Source organism: Diadema antillarum, unplaced genomic scaffold (assembly GCF_040938485.1).
Source record: "Diadema antillarum isolate AM-2024a unplaced genomic scaffold, OU_Dant_1.0 scf00000211, whole genome shotgun sequence".
Taxonomy (NCBI): domain Eukaryota; kingdom Metazoa; phylum Echinodermata; class Echinoidea; order Diadematoida; family Diadematidae; genus Diadema; species Diadema antillarum.
This window is the reverse complement of record NW_027271100.1, coordinates 262,258-278,753: the sequence shown is the minus strand read 5'-3', so window position 1 is coordinate 278,753 and position 16,496 is coordinate 262,258. Positions and strand designations below refer to the sequence as shown.

At 37.0% G+C, this 16,496-nt stretch overlaps 1 protein-coding gene across 1 annotated transcript in view; it reads left to right on the top strand.

Moving 5' to 3' along the window:
• Positions 1 to 3,397: 3,397 nt before the first annotated feature.
• LOC139724335 (uncharacterized) overlaps positions 3,398 to 16,496 on the top strand; it is an 88,783-nt gene continuing 75,684 nt past the window's right edge. Inside the window, exon 1 of the mRNA XM_071635478.1 lies at positions 3,398 to 3,469. The gene's annotated coding sequence lies outside the window, so the exon portion shown is untranslated. The remainder of the gene's footprint in view (positions 3,470 to 16,496) is intronic.

Genomic DNA, 16,496 nt, shown 5'->3' with positions numbered 1-16,496 from the left:
TAATCGGCCTTCACTTTGGTAAAATTCTGAGATGATACCAGGAGCTGTCTTTGCCTTCAATTTGTATCGTCTGTTCATGGCGGCATTACTGAAGCCTAGATCTAGTGAATTCAAATAAGACGGCTCTACACGGCAAAAAGCTCAATTTGAATAGCTACAGTCATGTCTGTGTGATTGTGACTAAGCTTTACCTAAACGCGTATAGCACTGAGGGAAAATAGGGCCTATTGTCTCGAGGAGAAAATAATACAACTTTAAACTGACTGCCAAGTGAGTCCCTTATTTGCAATTTTATCAATTTTCATCAAAGCTAATTATCAAAAATTTCTGCCAACCTCTCTACAAAAGTGACAGAATAATCATCTCGTTGATTGTGGTCGCTAACCTGGAAGAAGAAGAAGTTTTATACAACATAACAATTTCAAGGGCCTAAATCCATTCTACACCACTAACCAGGGTTTTCCGACTTTTGCGATGCACGGCGTTCCGTAAGAAATTGAGGGTCTCTCGATTTTTTTTATTACATGTAGGTTTTTGTTTTGGTTTTTCTTTGCCACAACAAAACCAACAGTTATAAAAGAAGCTAGCGCCAGCTTCTACTTTTTGCACAAAACTCTCCTGTGGGTCTGGCGTGCAAATTATCGGGGTATACATCGCCATCAAGCGCAGAGACTCCAACTCTCCCGTTTTCGACGGGAGATCTCCCGCCGAAAGCCCATTTTTGCAAAATCTCCCGTTCTCCAGCTTGAGATTTGATTTCTCCCGCCCTGGCTCTGTGTCTCCCGGGGGAAAGAATTTTTTACTTATTGCTATCGTATGTTGAAGAAAATAAGCCTTATAGATAGCACCAGAGAACACCTAGAACCCTAGGAACTTCGCGCTTCGCACACAGCAACTTGGAATCTCCCGTTTGCTAGGGGTTTCGGGCGGGAGAATCTCCAGATCAGAAGGTGCTTGGGGTTGGAGTCTCTGCAAGCGGCAAAGACACACAGGCGTTGTGTGCGATATTCTTTATGATAGGGAGGATAAAAACCCAATCAAAAACGTTCAGAACACTTGATCATTTGTACAAATTTGCATCGAACAGCCAGCTATATAGTAGTATCCAGTTTTGTTTTCATTTTACACATATTCTTAGGAAACTTTAATCAATTCATTTGGTGTTCAAAAAAATGTTTTATGCCAATGATACCCAGTTGGTCTACAAGGGGTATAGTTTTCAAGAATTCTGAAGATTAGAATGTGATCCCACAGATTGAATCCTGTATCAGAACGATATAGCAATGGTCAATATTAAATTGGCTAAAGTTGAACAGTGTCAAACAGCCTGAATTTCTCCATTTATATCTCATCACGGTTTTGGGCAGTCGGGCAGTAGGCCTACACTCTAAATTCGTTGGATTAAAAAGTAATCTAATATAGACCATGAGGAGGGACAAATCCAAATAAGATTATTAATTTCAAATCTAATGGATTTAATTTCTAAATCAATTAGACTAAAAACTGTAATCTTATGTGGATTTGTCCCTCCTCATGGTCTTATAAGATTACTTTTTAATTAGAGTGTAGAATCCTTACAGTCTCCGAGATTTCGATAGTACATGTAGGCCTTTGTACCATACAAATCATGGCGCACACATTTTGTAGAAATTTGGGTGTTATCTTGGATGATGAATTGCTCACTAGAATATTTTGTGTCGAAAAAGGTCGTTCTGCTTCATATAGCATCGTACGAAATTGGGAAAAATTCGAGAATTCTATGACACTAAGACACACACAGCAGAACGATTTAGTTCATACTCTCGTCATGTGACCTTTCTTGATCATAACGGTTTGCTTTGTGGATTGCCGGTCAAACAGATACAGAGATTACAAGCAATCCAAAACTCTGCTGCACGAGTATAATCAAAAATCAAGAAACATGAACAAATTTCACCAGTTCTAAGTTACAGGCTTCCAGTCAAAAGTTGGATTTGTAATACCAGCATTTGAATGAAGTCCTCGTTTGCTCCACATCACATAAGAATTACTTGAGAGAGCTAACTTCAAATCTACACACCAGAGAGGAACCTTCGTTCACTGCAGCAAAGACTTATTATTAATCCGAACAGGACCAAATTTTGTGGAAAACAAACATTTGCTTTTTAACGCCTCTATACATACCCTATGGGATAATCTATGACAGTTCAAAAGGCAAATCGCTGATATAGAGTAATAGATTCAAATTTTCTTTGAAAAGACCTTTTTACAGTTTAAGCAAACACGAAACTCTCTACCATCATTGTAATTGGAATTGTAGTTTTTGTGATCTCTCGTTATCTCACTCTTATTGGTGTTGTTGCTACTGAAGCTTATCCTCGTGATATGAGCACCGTCATCCAAAGAGGGATGTACGCATAGTTGTTCAATGGATTCACGCTAGGACACTTCATGCAGACCAAGAGCATCCAATGTAGTAAAGGACTAAAAGAGAGTTTCATAAGAGCAGGTATATTCAGAATGAGTATGCAGATTAAGTGAGTATATAGGCCTACAGATAATATGGTAACTCTGGACGTGCACATCTCTGCGAAATAATGACATTCAAATACGAGTAAGCGAGGGACTTCGATTCTATAGAGTACTTAGTAAATTGCCCGAAATGTTCACGTTCAACCGTTCACCATACAATAAGAAATTCTAGCCTCATTTGCCTGATTTTGTTTTTGTTTTTTGTTTTTTGTCGTCCGCTATCGGTACAAAATAAATGTTTAAGACCTACGGTGAATCGTGGGTATGAAGTGTGATTCTGGTGCATTTATGAGTGAAAGACGGAATTACAATGCGATTTTACACCGCCCTTAAAAAAATTACTTTATGTAGATGGGTTAACTTTAAGTCTATCTTCCGAAAATCGGAGTGAATTACTTGATTTTGCAAAATTCGTAATTTTCAAGACCTTGTGAATAAGTGATATTATTTTTGGCCGAAATTCCATCCTCTAGTATGGAATTCAGAGCGACAAAAATAAGCGTCCGGTGATACGATCCAGTTTCCTACATGTAAGGGAGGTGGAAGAGCCATCTTCCACCTGTTGTGCATTCTTTGTAACGGACTCCTTTTTGCAAAACCTGCTTTGAATGCATGGCGCCATCTACGAAAGCTGTTCATTTCCACTATTAGTACTAGTATCCGAAGCAAAGAGAGTATCCACACTCCATTCTACTGTGCTTGTACACAACTTCTACCGTCGCCCTACATGATCGTACCGCATCCGGAGCGGTAGCAAGCGGCGGATTATGGATTCTTCAGTACACAACGTGTGTGTGATGAACCTGGTACACTTTGGCTGCTCGTAGCCGACGTGCATTTTTTTCGGATAGTAAATAAAGAATAATTTGTGTATAGCAACTATGGCGAGTGACAAGACAGCATACCGTAGAAACAGATGGCTGATGTTGAAGTAGGATTGCAGCACCACGAATAACAGGTTAGTAAATGTACTTACAATCGATGTGACAACGTGTGGTACAACAATGAGAATATTTTTTCGTAAGATATCAGTTGAATGCCTTTTCGAAAAGGGAGATTTACATGCGTGATTTGAACACATTCGCTAGTGAATGAAGACTGACTGTTGAGCTGTCTGCGGTGCTAATTACCCGCATGTGTCCGCGGTACGGCTCTATGCACTATGCTGACCTGCGACCGAAGCTCGAAGCGAAGCAAGCAACCGATAGTCTAGTTCATTTTTTTTTTCAATTTCAATTTATTTGTTCAATTCCACCAAGAATAACAAATTACAAAATTGTAATATTGGGCGAAGACAAAAATCATTGATTTGACAATCATGACAGATAGGGCAGGCCCTAACGTTAGCTGATAAGAGTAAGACTAAAACTCCGTAAGAGATAGGTTTAACGGTTTAACCAGTTAATGTTTATTAACATCAGGTGCCTCAGGTGGAAAAGATAGGAGACCTGCTGAGAAGCAATGCTTGTAAATTGCAGAAACTCCTATTTACAAATTCAAACTATTTGATAATAGGTTCTGGCGGCTTTTGACTCAATTCTGCCATCATTCCTGTCTTTTATTTTGTTGCTTTGGCCTTTTTCAAGTAGATCTTACCTAACCAAATTACTGGAACATTAAATTCTGCAATCCGAAAAAAGCCAAGTAGGCCTAAGCTTATTCTGAAAACTACATGTAACGTTACATGTATGAAGATAGGTAACACTAACAGGGCTTAGCTCACCCCAGGGATGCCAAGTTAAAAAAAAAAATTATAAGTGAGATTTTCATGACTCGGCATCTCGGCATGCGAATGTGCGCGCGAGCGAGGGTGTGGGAGGGTTCCCCCCCCCCCCCCCCCCTGGTGGCCTCCCACGGTAGGGAGCTTTTTCCATTTTTAGCTCTTAGGAGTCTTAATGGTGCGATCAGGTGCATACTTAAGTGACTATTTTTTACTTATTTTGAAAGACAAAAGGGAAATATACCTTCATTTACAACTATCACTTTAATTTTTTGAGCTACAGCGTATGCACATTATTTAGGCCCAAGTTGCAGACTTCGCTGATTTCGCTGATTTTGCTCAGCAAACTTTCAATTATGATTCTTTTTTATTAACTTTTCTTTTATTTTGCATTCTCTAAATGTGCTTGTCTTCAGGACATTGTCTTGTACATGGTATGTGCACATTAACACACACACACACACACACACACGTAATAGGAGTACTTACTGTAAGACGGAGTCTAAAAGCAAATGTGATATCCTGACTGAATAGACATATAGGTCCTACTGAGAGTCATAGGAATCGCAGTTACACAGTTTACAGCAGGGATGGATCTCATTCAGTGAACAGTGCTCATTATGCCAAATATTTAAAAACAATGTGATGCAAAGCTTAGCTGTCATCAAATCTTGTTTCAAATCAAATCAAGTTTGTGTAGCATGATGTGTATGTACAAGTTGTACACACGGTCACAGTGTGTATACAACGTGTATGTGTGTGTGTGTGTGTGTGTGTGTGTGTAACTATGTCAGAATGTTGGTGTATTTAACTAAACACTGTCTTCATGTATAAAGTGAGTTCAAATGGCAATGAATTATCTCAGGAAGTTGGAACATTTGTCCAAATGTCATCTTTCATGGCATCATACGGACATTTCAAAAAATAGTCTTTTTCATGTAACTGTGAGTATGACATCACTCATTTGAAGCTTGGATTATGCTTTGTATTTGAACTGTTGCTAATATTACATTTCCACAAAGAGAAACTCTTTGTCCTTCCATAATCTTATCATAGATTTTAGGAATCTTAGGTTCATATATTGTATGCTAGCCATGGCAAGGACGCAAAACAGACTTCATGAATACAAATAAAGACGTTAGTAACGTTGGCTGTGATACAAAGTTACAAAGCAAGTGAGTTTCGGATTCCAATTATGGCTGTGTACTGCTTATTGCACTTGGGTATTACTGCTTTTGTGGTTTATACTGTATGCAGCGCTGATCGTTAACTTCTTTGTTGGGTGGTCTGTACAGGCCACTAAAATCTTTGAATCATTGAAATGTGGTTGTCTGAAAGAAAAGAAATTTTAGATAACAATTATTTTGAATTTTTAATTATAGCTGCCTGCTCAGGCCATGAAAATATAACATTTTTGGAAATATGGTGGCCCAACATCGATTTTCTATGGCCCTTTGCCACCACCAATGTCAAGCCCTGTTGTATGTCACGGCCTCTTTTTTTTTTTCCGGTAAGTCACATAATTTAGGTTTTGTTTGTAGGCTTTATTTTGCAACCAAAGTAATGTACAATGACAGGAGGAGGACTACAAAGATCTACACGTAGGATACATTAAAAAAAAACTTTTTACAGTTCATGCAGGAATCAAGTTTAGTTCTTAGACCTGAAATAAATCTTTCTTTTTTATCATTGTGTCTACTTCTGCAAAAGAAAAAGGACATTTAGCAGCTCTGTGGGAAATGACCATAGACCCCTTGTCCAGCTCTTTCTTTGAGTACACTGTATTCAGTTTTCACTCTTAAACAACAGAACTGTTTGCAATATTTACATCCTGTAGCCTACTTAATGGGGCATTCCAGACGATTTTCATAATTTCACATCATGTAGTACATAAATCAACAGCTCCATGTATAGATTTGTGGAATTTGTTGTGGTCCTTGAGCAGAGAAACCAATAAATTGAAAATCTTAAACAAATTACACTGAACAGTGTTGATGACATCAGAGCCTCATATATTTCAGAAATGTAGCAGTGTAATTCCATTACAATACCACTTGCTCAACAAGTTTACCTGTGAAAAAGCTATATGTATGCATGCCTTCTTCTTTTGTTCTGCTCCCTTGAGCCCCAACTCATGCATTCTTATGGTGAGGCTGTCATGTCATCATCCTTGTTCATTGCAATTTGTTATGAATTTTGAAAACATTCTCATTCCTTACCCCAATCACTAGAAATTCTGAAACTCTGTACTCAGTTTGACTAATGTATAGTTGTTCAAATGTAAAAGTTTGAAAATTATCCGGAGGTCCCCTTTAAGTTTGTTGGAGGATACTTGAATATTCTGTGTTCATGCCAAACATTTGGTTTGATTTGATTTCTCCTTTACTGTCTCAGGTACTGTATATGCCATATATATATATTTCACGAGTCTAAATTTTCGTGAGGAGGGACTTTCCGACAATTTTGCGAGTGGTTAAATTCGCAATCATGGAGTCCTGTACTGAATGGAGAAATGTATGCGCGTACATCACATTCATATCGGCATTAAAGTCAATATTTTCACATGTTTTTAATTTCGGGAATAGCAGCTGACTCGCGAAATTCGTGAAAATAAAAACCTCACGAAATATTCGGCGTATACAGTAACTTGCAGGGCACTGGCACATTATGTATGATATACATTGTACGTGTACAGGAGAAAATACAGTTTATGAATGCACATGTATGGTATAATGAAGGGACATGGAAAATCATTAAAATGTCAAAATGCCTACATGTACATAACTTGGAACATGATTTAAATATTAACAAATTCCTGCATAAAGATCATCATGGCAATTGAATGGTAATCCTTTCTGTAGATTTTATCTGAGTTTCAGAAATTTCACTTTGGAGACTTTTGTATTGTATACTTCAGGATTTTTTTTTTTTTATAACATATATCTCTAAAGTTTATGTGCATTTTTTTTTTCTTACACATGTTTGTATGGATACTACATTAATGTACACTATGCAACATTTTTTTTTAAATTTCCAACTGATGGCAGTTAATAGACAACATCTCTCATGTCTCCCAGTTTTCTGAGTCATTTGATTGTCATTTGATTGAGTGTGTGCGTATGGAGAGAGGCAGCATGAGCAGACTGTCAGTGGCAGCTCCCTGTAACTGTTGCTAAGGCAAACACATTTTCAATGCAGACCTCTTCCATCTCCACTTGCAGTGGAATATGGCTTCTCAAGGACACCACTAAACCCAATCTATAGATGATGTAAGATATGGTGTCATAGTCAGCAAAAGTGAGATGCCAGTCCTTTGTTTGGGCAATTTGCTTTGAGTTGTTTCAGCAAATATGCATGCCTGCCCTTTGTAAAGTTATTGTCAGGAAAGCTGCAAACAATCCCATTGTTTAAGTCACTGTTGACTTAAGCCGTCTTCGTTCACCAGGTTGGCAGGTCCTGATAATGTCTGTTGGTAGTGTTGATTGCTATGGCTTCTGTGGACATCGTGGCTTTACACTTGTATGCAGCTCACTCAAACGTATTGTCCATAACATCTCTACTGGACCATTCAGTTTACAAACTACTGATTGTGTGTCTGTAGAAAATTTGTTGTGCAAGTACTGTGTGAAGATTTTTTAATCTTAAATATAGGATTTAAAAACACTAATACAATTTGTACAGTGCACTAGTTATTTTTGTTATTTCTTTATTTCCAGTACGTTAGTCATTGATCCACTGGTTTTTATGGTCATGTAACTGCCATTACTACAGACCTGTATTTGCCTAAACATCTCTTTTGTTTTATTCACAAATTGAAAAAGTCATCAATTGTCTGTAAAATATTTAAGACTGTCCTGAAGATGTACACTGTACTCTACTGTATGTCAGGAATTACACATCAGCAAATAATAATGGAAAACTTTCTATGAAAACAAAGACACAAAAAACCCAGAAATATTTTTGGTCACGCAGTATGCAAATATAGATGTGGTTTCAAAGAGTGCGTCTTAAAAAAGGTCTTATTTATTGGAGATGACACAGAAATTCAAATGTCAGAAAATCCTGATTGATTATGTGCTAGGCCAATTTGTCAGAGGAAAAGGTATTGAATAATGGTCAGCAGTGATTCCTGTGGTGAACACACATGTTTTGAAGCAACATGATATTTATCATACCTTGTATTTTATTCTCACATCTACCCATATTTAGCAGTTTGCAGCAAGCAGTAAAAACCACAAAACTAACATTTCAGTAATTACATGTTTGTATTGGCTACATGTTTGTTGTTTTTTTTTTTCAGTTGATTTGGTAGGCTGCCTTCAGTAGTTCTAAAGCAATGTATGTGCAACCCTTTGTGATCTGTCATATTTTACTGTGGCCCAAATGTACTCATGTGAAGACTCATGTGAAGGCTAAATGACTGAAATACAACTTTGCACTCTTTTTGTATTGAATTGGCTGAGCACAGGATTGAGTAGTTTTGCATCAACATCATTGATTTTGGGTATTCTGTAATATATTCCCGCATCGACTTTAAATAGTCATAAATATGATCTGTCTTAATTGTGCGTCATTCCCATAATTAGATTCTTTTTAGAGTGTATCATAAATAGATCAAGGTCATTGTATTTGCTGGCCCTCAGAAATGTGAATTGTATAAAATTTCATGTGCTCAGTGATATTTTCCTGATATTTGTATCTCTATTTTGAGAATCAAAACACTGTGCTCCCCCGTCACCAAGTGACACAGAACTTTTTTCTTTTGTTGCCTCTTACCTTTAGGCATTGAAGAGTTGCACAACATGACCTAAACCTGTAAATTTATGTCATTTTCATGAATTGATTTTTCTATTCAAAGATCATGGCAAACAAGCACAAAATATTGTACACAAGAAACAAAGAAGGCACCAAACTGTAATAGGATGTGCTCACTCTTTGACAGTGGTTTGATGGCTTTTTATAGCTCACTGCTAAAGACAGTAATGTTTGATACTGTAGGCAGGGAGTACTATATTTCTCACAGATCTCCTTGGTACTTCAGAAACAATGAAGTTGAGTGATACAGAATTTAGAAGAAAAAAAAGAAGAAAAGTGTTAAATACACTACTTTCTCTTATTTTCACAGCTTAGTTCTGTAGTGTGTGTGTGTGTGTGTGTGTGTGTGTGTGTGTGTGTGTGTGTTTGTTTGTTCGTTTGTGTGTATGTGTGTGGGGGAATGAGGGGAGGGGTAAGGGTATAAATGTAGGTTTCTTTGTGCATGCCTTCAAATGTAACAGTCTAGGAATATGATGGCAGGAAATATCAATCTAGATTGGTCACAGAGAATAGAAATTAATTTGTTTTTATGTGTAGAGTGGTTTATGAGAGTCAAGTAAATGCAAATTGTACTATACAGGTGTAGATTCTTTATATTAAAATGTAAGTCCATGGTCCTTGTTAAGAAAGTGTCATAATATTTTATTTGTGAGTTAATCATCAGATGGTATACAAGTTTGCATCTCAGGTGTGTGTGTGTAATACAGTGTATGTGTATTTGATTTTGATCATGCTTCTTGTCACATTTGATTTTCATTTCAGAGTAGCTTGGCTTTGGCTGTATACTGTAAAACCAGAATGTTTGCTTGCATTTTATTTTGTTAATTTTGTGAGAGTCAAGGTTTGCAAAATTAGAATGTACATGTATGCAAAAGTTCTTGTCTATATTACCCTAGATACACTATGGTGCACTGAATGCCAGTGACAATTTACGAAAATTTCATGCCGTAAAAAAGGCCAGTGGCTCCAATTCAAAAAAATTCATGCTGGTAGTATTTCTTGCCTGTACTCTCTGTAATTTGCAGTGTGATCTAAATGTTGTATAATTGATTGATTTACATATACAGTTTAAAGGATTGTTGTGTGAGATGCAAGTGGGACATATATTGTACAGTGCAAAATAATCGTTCCATGACTTAAGATACCATGTCCTTCAGTTGTAATGTCTCAAGAATTCAGAATGACAATTTGTATTCATCGATCAAATTGGCTGCATGTACTTGTATTCAGCAACTTTTTTTAATTGTTTATTTGAACGTGTGCCTTTTTACAAAATCTGTTCACCTTAATCACCATTACAAAACAACTTGCAATTTTTTTTTTTTTGAGAGAGAGCAATTTAAATTTTGAAAACTCTTTGAGATTGTAAGGTATGCTATCAGACAAGAAGTCACTAGACATACATGCATATTTTGTCCGCACTTTCAGTAACAGTTTTCTTTAAAAGAAAAAAAAAAGAATCATATGAGCCCGGCACTTTGATATTTTATATAAAAAGACTGAATTGGGGGATAACTAATCCATTTATTTTCAAATCATTGTCAAGGGCCGATAGAACACAAGCCTGTATTGATTTTCAGTTTGAGTCACGAATTGCCTGTTGCCGCGGTGACTTTTAAGTACTGGTATTTTCCCTTAATGCCAACTGTCCGTCTCTCCAGCTCCGCAACTGGACAAAGAGAGCGAAGGACATCGTTTATTAAAATTACTGGTATAAGGGTACTGCAATATCTTGCAGGTGTACGCTGATGTACAGGCAGGGACGCCCGTTGGATTCATTCATACGTTTTGGATGTGGTGCACAGCCCTTTGTACTCTGTCATGTACAGAATTGAGACCACTCTGCATAATTAAAATCGATAAGATATTGCTATGACTAGTATATTAAGGTGAGAAGAGGCTCTGTATTGTACATTGTAGCATGCATGCAATATGATTGGGTAAAAGGGCAGTCTTGCATAAATTGTCGCCCATGTTTAAACATAGCAAGTTCTTTTGGCATACAATATACAGCTCTAGCTCTAGGCACAATCCTTCTTGATTAATTCTAAAAATTAGTCATCGTAGACAAGGAATTTTTGTACAAGATATGTTTGTAAGAAAATTCTTCAAAGGAAATGATATAAAGTGGAAGTTTTATCCTAGCAGTAGTTTCTCCAGAATAACAATACAAAACATGAATTGAGGAAGTGTTCGTTTTGTACGTTCCAGCCTTTTGAAAAGATTATGGAATTAATTTGTGTACTGCAGTACTACTCTGGATGTGTAGTCAGAATGTATCGCATTTTGTACATTGATGTCTGTTGCCTTACTCTCCCATTCATGAGTGCTGAAAACTTTACGTGTTGGAATAATTTGTCTGCAATGTTAAAAGGAGCGTTCCTTACTGCCTTCATGTAGATCAGTGTTTTTACCTAAATGTCATTCTCATTGCAATGGGAATGATACGTGCCAGGGTACTGTATTTACTGCAGGATAAGCAAACTTCTGTCCCCCCCCCCCCCAACGTACATTGTATACGATCTACATTCCGATCAGTATACAATGTTGTCTACATCTACATCATGTGAGCAAAATATAAATTGATTCAGTCATTAGATAGAAATTATTTTCATGTAGTGATTTTGCAAGTTTTCTGGATGTCCAACAATTTTCTGATCTCACTTCACTGCTTCTGTTTAATATTTGATGTCAAATTCAACTCATAGATTAACCCTGAGAATGAAGGCATTTTAAAATTCCTTTAGATAATTTCACACGTCATTATGTAGTCAAGTCTTCTTTGATGTATTTGGATGAAATACTACACACATGTACATACAATGTAAGTGTATTCAGAAGACATATAATGTAGGACTTTGTTTCCTGACGTTTGTTTATAACCCATTTTAAATAGGACGGGCTGATTTTGCTACAACACGCATTTCCCATAGACCCACTTCCGGGTTTCATGAGCTAACAAGCAAAAAAAAAAAAAAAGGTCCTCAGCCTCTCCCCTTCCACTTCCGGGTTTTTTCAGCTGACAAGCAAAAAAAAAAGGTCTTCAGGGGAAAAACGTAACCTTACCATGCTCACACTTCAAGATCTCTATCTATTTCTTTTTAGTGCCACTTACATACTTCCTGCTTTAAAAATGTGGTTTTAAATTGTAGTGAGCAGTTTGTTTTTCATATGACACAAGAATGACCTTTTCACAAATTAGCCAATTCAGTATCAGTCTGCTATTTATTGATAACAAGCTAAAGATCAATACCTGTATAATAGAAGGCGAACATACAAATACTCTCAATTGTTAAAGAATACCTGACATGGAAACTGGCAAGAAATACTTTCAATATTTGTTGTGTATGTGGATCTTTAAGGTGATCTGTCCATGATATGCACGTCCTCAATGAACCGTAATTGCAGGTGCGGGAGAAGCATTGCTAATCTGTGCTGTGCATACCATCTCATGTGGTACACTCTTGCAATCGTCACTCTATCCTTCCATGTGTTTGTGGAGAATCACTGCCTGTTGATTGAAAGTGCCTGGGCTATGCATCGGGAGGCGGCCCTTAATCAACGCCTCCTCCTTTAAAGACTTCAACCCACGATCGAGGGAGGTTGCATCCTCTTGGATGGACTGATGTCTGCAGACAGGTAGTGAACGTAATAAATTTGCATACTGCTGAATACTCCATCGCAACCTCAGTGCTAATTCAAGCATGGCATGATCAATCTTGATGGGTTGTGTCTGACAAGAGGATAAAAGCAGTTTGGAGAAGAAAAAAATGTCAGCATCTCGGATGCACAGGAAGTTGTACCGCTTACCTAAACAGCAAGCTAAAAGAGACATGTGCAAACAAAAACATAAACATAAAAGATCCTCCTTGTATACATGTAGATATGTGTCAGTATGGTGAGTACACAGCTTGCATCGCTCAGTTTATGCTCATTTGCAGTCTGTCATCAGACAATATCTTTTGCTTGCAACTTTGAAATAAATCATACAGTGTATACATGTATGAGTGCAACCTTTTTTTAGTGGATGACCAGCCTTCCCCCCCCCCCCCCCCCCCCATTGTGAAACTAGTCTTTAACTTTGATAGTAAATGAGAGTGTTTTTCTTCTTTGTTACCCCATTTCCACCCAATAAATGTGTCACTATTCTCAAGAAGAGTACACATAATTTTTTTTTTCATACTGTGCACGCATCTACACTGTACAGTAGCTGTGAGAAATTCTAACTAATCTTTCTCTTCTTGCAGTTTTCTTAGAGTGTACATGTACAAATGTACATTTATGTTAGCTTAGACTCTGTACCATGGTGCCATGTCATTATTGATAGTGAATTTTGTGATATCAATGCAATAATACGAGTTTTCTAGTCTCTGTGCAAAAATATTTTGTCAGTTTAAATATTACATGTATACCTAGTACATGTATAAACTGTACAAACATGTCATGAAAAATAATAGTTCATATCAGCTCTTTCTAAGTGCTAATCCTCAGATACATGAACATTCATAGAATAGGAATTGTGATATGCCGTCCCTCCCAAACAAAATAAAACAAAGTACTGTATAAATAAAATCACTGAAATGTGAACCCTATCAAATTAATAAATAGATAATGTCAAATGCATAGAATATAATTCATTTACGCTCCACCTCAACCAAAGCTATCATGTTTTTACATACTGGTAGTTTGTTCATAATGTTTTACACCGAATAACTCGTGCCCGTATTGATGGATTCAGATACAGATATATTATGTACACTTTGAATGACAAGTGACCCAAAAGTCCCTGTCTGGTTTTACAGTTATTTAAAATAAGGCTTTGTTGGCATTGCAAGAGAGGGAAGTTTCATCATTATTTTTTCTAAGTATTATTTATTATTAGCAGCAATATTAACTTCTTTTTCTTTTCTTTCTTCTTTTTTTTTCTGTAGTTTTTAATAAAAGAAGCATAATTGTAATTATCAGTTGCATTGATACACTCAATGTGTGTATTGCATCAGTGTTGCTACTGTAAAATTGTTTGTTTTTTTTTCGCGGTGGTTTTATTTTCGCGCTTTGAGGTTGAACCGCGAATTTAACATCACGCAAAAATGTTTTGAAAAGTTGCGCGAAATTACCCACGCAAGGAAATGTTTTGAACTCAGCGCTTGTTACAACGCTGTTGCGCACATGCACACATGAAGATTCTGCGCATTGAGTGTATTGATGGTCAACACACACAGCGATACCGCGCAATGTACAATGTAGGTACAAGCATGTTGTAAAGCACTCGAGAGACGGGATTTCAGTTAAGCCTGCATTTACAGAATTTTAATTTCTATATAATAAATTAAAGAATTTAATTGGATTATAGTTTGGGTTTTCATGGGCAAAATAAAACAGTTTTTGACGACTGTGAATTCACAGATTTTGCACACTGAGAATTTAAACACACACGAAAAAGTCGGCACCGATGGATACTGCCAAAGTATCTGTACGCGAAAGAAACCACTTTTACAGTATTACATGTACTCCGAGAAGTGGAGTTTTCCGGTCCTGCGGTATTTGAAAAGGCTTTGTCATGACTGAAAGAGAAGGAAGTTTTATCATTAATTGTTTTCTGTGTATCATTAGTAGTAGTTTCAACTTCTTTTTCTTTGCTATCTTTTGCTCTTCTTGTAGCATCAATTAAGTAAAAAAAGCATCAGTTGTGATTATCAGTTGTATTGATACACTCGTTGTGTGTAATGCTATGGACATTGTTGTAAGTACAGTTGGAGTTTTCTGGTGTGTAACATTCCACGTATAAAAGATGGAATGTTACAGTGTTGTATGGTAGGGTACACATACATGTTGTACATAATGACAACATGCTGACCATGGCTTGCACGCAGACATGGGACCCGTTCTCTGATCTTGTTTCAGCAGTGTGTGACTCATCACACCCTGATGGCGGTCGTCGGTGGTATGATGTGCGGATAAGGTGGGATGAGATTTATGTCAGACAGTGGGACTGGGTCCATTAGCCATAATCCAGCTTTCTGCGTTCATCTGCAGATAATGGTGATAGATAATTATACAGGAATCCTCTAAAACTCGCAAACCTACGATATTTCGTCCAATAAATATATGAGGGTCAGATTCAGCTCATGCTGAAGAAAACCACTTGCCATGGAGCAATAAAGATCTTGGTAGGTTTCTGTTAGATTGCGCACAGTTAACCCGTTGAAGACTAGTCTCAAGTATACTTGGGCAGATGTCTTTATGGGAAATGCATGTTATAGCAAAATCAGCCCATCCTAAATGGGTTAATGGATATAGTGTATGTGCCAAATGGTGTTTGATGTGAAGATCCCATAATTTGTGAAGATTCCATAATTTGTGAAGATTCCATAATTTGTGAAGATTCTATAATTTTAGCAAACTACACTTGTGCAGTGAGTGCAATCAATTCTCTTCTAATATCAAAATGAATCATGAAAAAAAATATGGCTGAATCCCCATATTCTGGTGGTGTTTACTGAATTGCACTTGATCTAAACCTTTTTGTACATCCTGCCATCCCGGCTGCCATCGTGCATTCATGACGTCATGCTGAAGAATGCTTCCACCATAACTCTTCCACAGTATGAGGCAAAGAACTACATCTTTACATGTGGTGGTCAGCTTTATAATTCTCTTGTTTTTTGTTTCTTTAGAGGCCCAGCATGATATTAGCTACAAAAGATTAAGAAAGGGGTAAAATTTGGACTCTTACTATTAGATTCTGATAATTCATTTCTAAGTGAAAATTGTTCAGTCCACCAAGATAAAAACCAAGTAGTTTGCAGGGATGCCAACCAATATGATTTTATAGTATTTAGTATGATAAACAGTGTGAAATACTATAATACGATATTGCCTCCTGAAAGTACGACTTTTCATCTTTCAAGTAAAATTTAGAATTAAGCCAATATCGACCACAGAAAACTGCAGAAAACAGCATTATCATACAATGTAAATGATTATAGAAAGACTACTGTACTAAATACCTGCAACCCCTACAAAAGCATTGAATGATGAGCCTACATTGTAAGGGGGGGAGGGAAATGCACGGATGCTTTACAATTTTCTCATAAATGTTGATGAAGTGGCAACATTCTTACATGCCTGTTCTTGCCAGGGAAACATTTTTTTCCGACATTTAAGTTGCCCAGAGCCAACGGGCTAGTGATGGTGTCAAGATTTCATGAAAATCTGATTTTCCTCTAAAAAATTTGATTTTTTGTGTGGATATTCCATCTGTTTTTCTATAGATATCAAGAAGTTTGCATCTCTGAGTTTGTGATTATAGTACTCAGGAGATCATGCTTGTTGTACACGTATGCATTCTATAAAGGACAAACAGGTACCTGTAATGATTATTTGCAAAGTATGTAAAATTGTTGTCTCACATTTGCGAGATGTACTCTAGACCTACAATTGTAGTAGG